The sequence below is a fragment of the Alligator sinensis genome, unplaced genomic scaffold (genome assembly GCF_000455745.1).
Source record: "Alligator sinensis unplaced genomic scaffold, ASM45574v1 scaffold432_1, whole genome shotgun sequence".
NCBI classification, from domain to species: domain Eukaryota; kingdom Metazoa; phylum Chordata; order Crocodylia; family Alligatoridae; genus Alligator; species Alligator sinensis.
Window position 1 is genome coordinate 2,491,059 of NW_005841998.1, and position 6,217 is coordinate 2,497,275.

At 48.3% G+C, this 6,217-nt stretch overlaps 1 protein-coding gene across 4 annotated transcripts in view; it reads left to right on the forward strand.

Moving 5' to 3' along the window:
- The first annotated feature begins 48 nt into the window (after positions 1-48).
- The window catches only part of ASB3 (ankyrin repeat and SOCS box containing 3), a 109,488-nt gene continuing 103,319 nt past the window's right edge, over positions 49-6,217 (forward strand). Inside the window, exon 1 of one of the 4 annotated variants that reach the window (XM_006021589.2) lies at positions 49-160. The gene's annotated coding sequence lies outside the window, so the exon portion shown is untranslated. The other 3 variants (XM_006021590.2, XM_025201565.1, XM_025201566.1) reach the window with 3 other exon arrangements.

Genomic DNA, 6,217 nt, shown 5'->3' on the forward strand with positions numbered 1-6,217 from the left:
CCAACCGGCACGGCAACAACCGCCGGCCACGTCTACTTCCGGCGGCGCCTTCGCGTCACTTCCGGGCCAGTGGTAATGGTGGGGGGTAGCATCAACATCCGGGGCGGTGAGGGCATCAACATCCTGGTCACGCAGGCTGCCAACGTGGGCGGCTTCTCCGGTGGGTGGTGGTTGAGCCCGGTAAGGGGTGGGGGAAAGGGCAGCAGTTGGTTGGGGTTGGGGCCGCCTCCGCCTTCGTCGCACGCTCCGGCGGCAGCAGCGGCTCGGCCTGTCCGCCCCGGTGCCCCAGAGCTGGGGGGTGAGAAACAGGCCGCGACCGTTGCAGCCTGGCTCGACGGGCGGCGTATGTGCAGGGGGGCGTGGCGTGTGGAACTTCGGGCGCGAAATTGCTTGGTGCTGGCGACTTCGCCGCACTTCGCAAGGGGCAGGTGCGAGGCCCCGGGCCTGCTTGTTTTCTCCTATATTGCACTGGCCATAAACCTTCCCCCGGGAAGAGTCGCACAAGACCGAGTTCAGTGGCTGCTAATGCAGCTGCCCCTCACTTAACGAGGTTCTTGAAAAATGTGACTTTCAGCAAATCCAGTTACGTCACAGTAGTTGCCTACTAGTACGTGGCAGCTAACAGAACATTGCATGGCTTGAGTATGTTCTCGACTAGATCGGCGCCGCAATAACGAAACTATGCTAAATGGGATGCTGTTAAGTGAGGAGTACCTGTATTGTGGCACTGAGCCTTTAAGGAGCGCTATTCTTCAGGGCCACAGCCGGGCACTGAAATGGAGTTGGTTGCCTTTATCTTTTCCCATGTCAGACAGTAATAGCCACCCATGTGTGTGTGCGTGTGAAACCAACCCTGTGTGAATGGGAGAGGGAGAGAGAGAGAAAACCCTTATGGGAGCCGTTTGGAATAAATTTAACCAGTTCAAGGTTAGTTGAGAGCAAATGTAAAAGCGTCAACACAGGGGAATGTGCCATTTAAATAGATTTGTTTTAAGAACTAGTGACGCCATTGTAACTTTGCATAGGCGGGTACTTGGGTTCTTGGGACATCAGCTGAGTTATTCCCAGGTTACACAGGAGTGATTAGAGCCAGGTTTGATTTGAGAGCGAAATCAGGAGTTTGAAAGAGAGGTCATGCCCCAAAAGTTAAGTTGCTCCCGTGCTCTTAATTCAGTCAGGATGCCTAGGTATGAATTTTTTTCCTTCAGTTTAATCTTATGCATTATAATTTGCCATGCATACCATATATGCCACATGCCTTGTATCCAAATTAATGCTATTGGAGAAACTTAAGAGCTATATGTGCTACAAATTTCAGTTTAAACCAGGGATGGGCAAAATGCAGCCCGCTAGGCCATTCTATGTGGCCCGTGGGGCCCCTCAAACATTTAGAAAATTAATATTTATCTGCCCTTGGCTGCCTGTCATGTTGCCAAAATTCAGTAAGCAGCTCACCGCCTGAAATAATTGCCCACCCCTGGTCTAAACAAAAACTGTGAAGCAGGTTAATGAAATGCCTGTCTGGAGCTTTGCGCTGGTGTGGCTTTGTCGCTTCTCATGTGCTTATTTAAAGCTAGCTTGTGTGTCTCTATGCTAGGCTGTAGGCTACAGTGTATGTGTACTTGTAGTATTGCCATCAAATAGACATTTGTCAGTTTATTTCCAGCTTTGCTTCCCTTCCCTCCCCTTGAAGTGTCAAATCAGGACTCCCAATTCTTCTGTTCATTTGAATTGAGTCAGTATTATTCTGCCCTGTGTGGTCATTTAGAATAGCAGTCTACCAAACAGACTAGTAGTATTTTACACCAGCTTGGCTTGCATGTCGGTGATTATACGTGATGCAGTGAATGGGGCCAGTTGTGTGTGGTGTTATCATTTTTTTAATTAGTTTTTCTAAATGCCTTTTTCAGACTTGAAGTTTTAATGGCAGAGTTCCTATTAATCACGTTCCATAATGACTAGCAAGCAGATAGTGAAATGCGGGGAATAGCCATGCCTAGGGGAGCTGCTTTCCAGGCCCAGGCTCAGCCCAGTTCAGGAGCTTCAAATAGACCGTGCTGCTAGGTCTTAAATATGAAATTATCATGTTGGAAGCTCAAAATTATTGTATTTGCTTAAAAACTATCATACACTGAAAAACCATGCGAATAAGTTTTATTTCCTTTCTGTTGCTCACTGTATATCCCTGTGAGTGAGTGAGAACTGGGTCACCAACACTGAATAGTGCATTCTTCCTCATTAGAATACTCAAAAGTAGTGCAACCATTTTTGTTTGTGGGCTTTACTGAACCATTTTGGGTCAGAAGTAGGCAGGTGGGAGGTTTCTAGGACCCAGCTGCCACAGCTGCTTGTCCCTGCAGCAGCGCAGAGAGAGAGCACCTACTGCTGAAGCCCCACATCTGTGGGCTGAATCAAACAGCTCCATAGGCTGGGTCCAGCCCACAGGCCATAGGTTGTTCACCCCTGTAATGCTTAATGATAATTATTACATTAATGATACCTGTTTGATGCCCTGTTTGCAGTTTTAAAGAAATAGCAGCCCCAGATGACTTTTTACAGATGTGTTCAGCAGAATGTATTTCTTTTAAAATGATTGGTGTGATATTTATTTGTTGCTGCAGACTTGATTGAGCTCCCTCTACTGGAAACTTGCCAGACTGCTGGGAGGGAATTGAAACATTGATTCTAGGTCCAGGGCTTACTGAAGCTGTGTAGAATTAAGGCAACATTAGGGTTACCACACGTCCCAGTTTTCCCGGACATGTCCTTTTTTTTGGCCTCCTGTTCTCATGTCCAGGTGGGTTTTTAAAATGTGAGCAAATGTCCAGATTTTTACTTTGCCTCCACTTTTCCCGGGCATGAACAGCTTGGATCTGGGAGCAGCAGGCTGATTGGCTGTTGGGGGTCACGTACTCTGTGAGAGCCCTGGCAAGTGTGTGTGCACGTGCGTGTTCTCTTTTTTGATCCTGGAAATATGGTAACCCTAGCCCTGAATTATGGGCTTCTTAGTATAAAGACTTGATGTCCAAAACCCCTTTGTTATCCTGGTCCAAATGCCCAGGTGCTAAAACTAGCATAATTTTTACAAAGATTCATCAACACCTTTTGCATGTTCTCAGGAATTGCATTGACAGGGAATGGAAGATGTTGGCATCTTGCTTTGGCTGGAGTGAGGCCCAAGCATTGCTGTTGCCAGCTGTACCCATGTCCGTGAGCCCTGTCATGCTGCCTCATGGGGAGGGGCTGATGCAGTGGAGTGAAAGTTCTGGCCTAAAATTTACTTATTTTTTTTTTAAGGGTCATCTGTGTCCAGGTAGACAGGTTTTACTCCTTCCAGATCAGGCTTGTGCTGCAACTCCCATCTTCCTGAGCTCCCTTTTTACACAATCTTCTAGTTTCCTCTGTCATAACATCTCCAGATTAGCCCAGTTAGTTTGATTTCTACCAGGTGACTTTGTTGTGGGAGAATTTTTCTCTTGATAAACCAGTTCTCCTTAGCAGGAGGCTGCTATTTAGGGTGTTTCTGTTTCAGTTGGGAGGCACTTCAGTTATTCTTTTTGTTATCTCTGTACTAATAGCTGTATAAATAAGTCTTCTTGTCAGTATTGTAGTGTCCAGGTTATTTTACCTAGAATGCAGAAAAAAACAATGATTTTGCCAGCTCTGCTATACTAGGTTGATTTTATTGGTGTGTATATATATATATAGTTGTATTAGCAAGTACTTTCTGATGGAGATGCTGGCCTATACCAGTACAGTTATTTTTCTTCCCAGACAGGAGTATGGTAGTTTTACCTAGGGACCTAAATTGTAGCAAGACAAAGGGATTTTCATGGCCTGCTTGTGGCATGCAAAGCTGATTTTGTGGGCATTTAACAGTGACCCTACTCCTTGCTGCAGATTGGCAGAGGAGTTCTGGTTGCCCCATCCCTTGCTGCTGATTAGCTGAGGCACAAAACCTGCATAATTAAATGGCAAATTCTGCAGAAATATCATATAAATTACCACATTATTATAAATGTAAGTATTACATTTACATCTAAATGTATATACATTTATATTCATAATATATTTAAAATATGAACTGTAACTTATATTATTTGTAGCATTCTACAAAAAGTTCAGAAATACTAAATGATGCTAACTTTGATAGAAACCATTCATGTTGTTAACTGCTAGCATGCAGCATCCACCAGCAGTTGCAGCAGAAGTTTTCTCTCCGCAGTGTGAACACTTATCCTTACACTGAGATTCCATGTTGTGCATCTGCTGAATTGGCTGGAGTTATAAGGCAGCATTAGAAAAGTTGTAGAGTTATGGAAACTGGTCAGAAACAAGAAACAGACTCCCAAAACGCAGTGATAGTCAAAGGCATCTGGCATTCTGTGATAAAGTTCATGTAAGCAGCACATTCGTTGTTATGCTCTTTCTGCCATCCAGGGATTGATTTAAGAAGCTGTGTGTCAAAACTCAAAAAAGGTACCTGATTTGGGTAAAAAATGTGAACAGCACTAAAAAAAGGAGGCAGCTGTTTTTTTAAACTGGTGGTAATGCAGGGGTGGGCAAAATATGGCCCATGGACCAGATCTGCCCCACAGAGGGGCTTTGTGCAGCCAGCAGCAGGTTTCTTGGTTTTGCCTGGCCCAGGCACTGCCAGGTCGTGGAGCGTCCTGCTGCCCCCCTGGGCACGCAGTGGGGCTGAGGTGACTCTGCAGCTGGACTGCCTTTCTAGGCAGTCTGCTTAGCGGTGGCTCCTTCCAGCTGCCGCCGTTACTGGCCCCAGCCCTGCAGTACTGGCGGGGACACGCCCACGCAGCCCCAACCCGGCATGCCCCATGCCTGCTCCAGACTCTTGTGTCCAGGCTTAGCAGTGGTGACAGCTGCCAGGCAGAAACTGTTGCTTGGCATGGGGGGAAAAGCAACTCTTCCTTCTTGCTGCTGCTGGGCAATTCTTGGTGCAGCTGTCCAGAGCCTGCATCCCACTGGGCTGCCCTGTACTGTCACCACTGCCATGTTGGGCAGCCCAGGGGTGGTGGTGATGGCAGTGGAGCTGCAGGGCAGCCCAGCATACTGCAGGCTCCAGGTGAGTGCACCAAGAACTGCTTGGCAGCAGTCAGGGGGAGAGACCTCTTTTCTCCTGCGCTGAGCAACAGTTTCTGCCCGGCACCACCGCTGCTGCCACTAATGAGCCTGGGCAGACGAGTCCGGAGTAGGTGCAGGGCGCACTAAGTTGGGGCTGCACACAAGGTTCCCTGCCAGTACTGCAGGGCTGAGGCCAGCTGTGGTGGCAGCCAGAAGAAGCTTCCTCAGCCCCGCTGCATGCCCATGGGGCAGCAGGATGTGCCATGGCCAGGTGGTGTGGAGCAGGTGCAGGGCAGGCTGGGGCTGTGCGCTGTTGGTGATGGCAGGGAGGTGCTGCAGGCCGGGGGCAGGTGCTGACCAGCTCATTGGGGCATGGGCAGAGGGTTCCCATGCACACCCCATCATACCTTCAAACTCTACCCCACACACAATCACACGCCCCACAAACACTGCACCCACCTATGCCCCGCACATCTTCTGGGTGCAAGATGGCAAGCCCCCTTCACAAAAGCAGTACTTTCAGGGGCAAGAGGAAGGACTTCTGGTGGCAAAGGTCAGGGGTTAGGGGATTTGGGGTCCTAAAATGATGACCAGGGGGGTTGGGCGCTTGTCAAAGGGCTCAACAGCTGACCAAAACTTGTTAAGTGGCCTTCCAACTGAAATAATTGCCTGTCCCTGTGGTAGTGACTAATTGTACTCGTAGTACTAATTCAACTATGCAGCTGTTGCCAGGAACAGTTCTTGCCTCCACTGGTTTTCAGTTTGATAGTTGTGATGCTATGTCTTCAACCCAATTTATCAAATCCATCAGTTTGTTGTGTTTTTGGTGAATCAAAGCCTGCTGACTTTCAGACCACGTTAGAAGCCCCGTGAACCAGCCCACATTTTCAGCCACAAGCCTAACTTGATCTTCAGTGTCGCCCTGTTTTAAGAGATTGTGTAGCTTAAGCATACGCTGTGTTCTGGGTGTGACTTAAAGCTCGTTACACAAAAATTGCTGGTAGTACTTAATATTCCACATGCCTCTCACCGCGGGGCAGGCAGGGGACGGCTCGGCAGTGGAGCGCAGAACCCAGCATGCAGCGGCAGCTTGCTTCTGCCCTGCACAAAAATCTGGGGGGCCCATGCCCCGCCC